A 1852-nucleotide genomic window follows, 5' to 3' on the forward strand; every position below is an offset into this window, starting at 1 on the left:
TGCAGTTGCGAGCGCAACAAATCGGGACTCGGAATTAAAAGACAAAACCAAACCAGAAGGGCACTTGTTGAGTCAGCAGTCTGTTATTCTTTGTTTGTCCGTGTATTAGGCTTCCTGCTACCGCTCTCTCAGGTACAATAAACTTTATGACTCCTGTAAACTAAGATTGGAGAGTTCATAGGGTGAAAGCTAGGCCTTCTCACTTCTCAGTTCCAAGGTGGGTGGTTGGCGGGTGCTCTGGTGTGGTTTGCTTCTTCCATCCTATAATAATATCCTATCAAGCATTTATCGTGTTAATCTCCCCTCCTTTTTTGTGTGTTTGTTACTCTCTTGTAACACCTCTAATCTTCGGCACTTATATGACCCTATTGTGTTGCAAGTGCCGTAAAACTCTTACTAAAACTATCAGTTCCAAGGGTTTGAGTGAGAGTTAGTCGTAGCGTAGACGCGGAGTAGGAAGGAAGTACACTAGAAACTTTTGTGTGTGCCTCATTTTAGTGAATAGTTCTTGATCTCTATGTTTGTTATAATTTTAAGTTTACCTTATATAGGTGGGTAGTTGGCGGGTGCTCTGGTGTGGTTTGCTCCTTCTTTCCTATCAAACATCTATCGTCCTTATCTCCCTTTTTTCTTTTTTATGTTTGTTACTGTACTCTCTTGTAACACCTCTAGTCTTCTGGCACTCATATGACCTTATGCTGTTGCGAGCGCCGTAAAACCTCTACTAAAACAAAACATACCTTATAGAACCCACACAAGGACGCCACAGTATTGCGCATTGCGGAATCAGATCTTGTGTTTCCGTGCAGAATTATATTATAGGCACTACTGGACTTCCATGTCAAATTTGGTGAGAAGAAGGGCAGAGGTACACATGTATTTATTTGAGTGTAATGTGCTCTGAGCACTGCCGCCGATATTAATAAAATGGAGTCGTTTTACACCCCCGCCGACATAATTTAGATGATTTCGGAGGCCGGCTTCAGACCCTGTCTGCTAAGGCCAACTCGAGCTGAAGGGGATATACCACCCCACCAGTAAGACTGAGGATATACTCAATAAGACATTCTCCCCATCTGAGAATCGAACTCGGGTCTCCTGCTGGAGACAGCAGAGCGCCTAACCGCTACAGCACAGACGCTGGTGGGTTATCAAATTTTAATGTAATGCAATGACACAATAAGGCAGGAGAGTATAAATTTTGATTTTGTTTGCACTGACTTCGCAATTAATCAGCAGGACCTGGTATAATATAGTGATCAAGAAAATCAGGCCCATTTGACCGATGAGTATCCACTTTTGCATGACTTTACTTTATGTTTGTTAAGAGATTGATTTTAATCTGACATAACACTTTGGACTTTGAAGGCGTGGTGGTGAAAACTCGGCCCCTTTTCCCGCGACACACACACACACACACACACACACACACACACACACACACATAGCTTTTGATTACTGAGGCAGTGAAGTTTGTTTGTCTATTTGTCTGTAGCACAGCGATACACACAGTCGGGAAAGGTAAATAGCTGTTCCCCCCCTCCTGTGAAGAGTCCACTACAGAAGGCCGAGCTGACGATAGTTTCACATTCATGTACTGGCGAGCGTTCTTTTACCTTTAGTTTAATAAACGGGGGGAGTTAATAAAGTTGTAATGGTACACATATCAGTTGATGTAGGCAAATAGAATTCACGTTCTGGAACATATTATTGCCTTTCTTAAACTTAAACAGCTAATTCCTACTCCTACACGATTTTAAAATGAGTTCATCTTTGCTAAAAAAATTTTTTTTTGCAACGCTCGCTTCGGGCTAAGATCGCCGTGATGCAGGAGATATGATCATGTGTGTGT

This window comes from Aplysia californica, unplaced genomic scaffold, assembly GCF_000002075.1.
Source record: "Aplysia californica isolate F4 #8 unplaced genomic scaffold, AplCal3.0 scaffold00442, whole genome shotgun sequence".
Taxonomy (NCBI): domain Eukaryota; kingdom Metazoa; phylum Mollusca; class Gastropoda; order Aplysiida; family Aplysiidae; genus Aplysia; species Aplysia californica.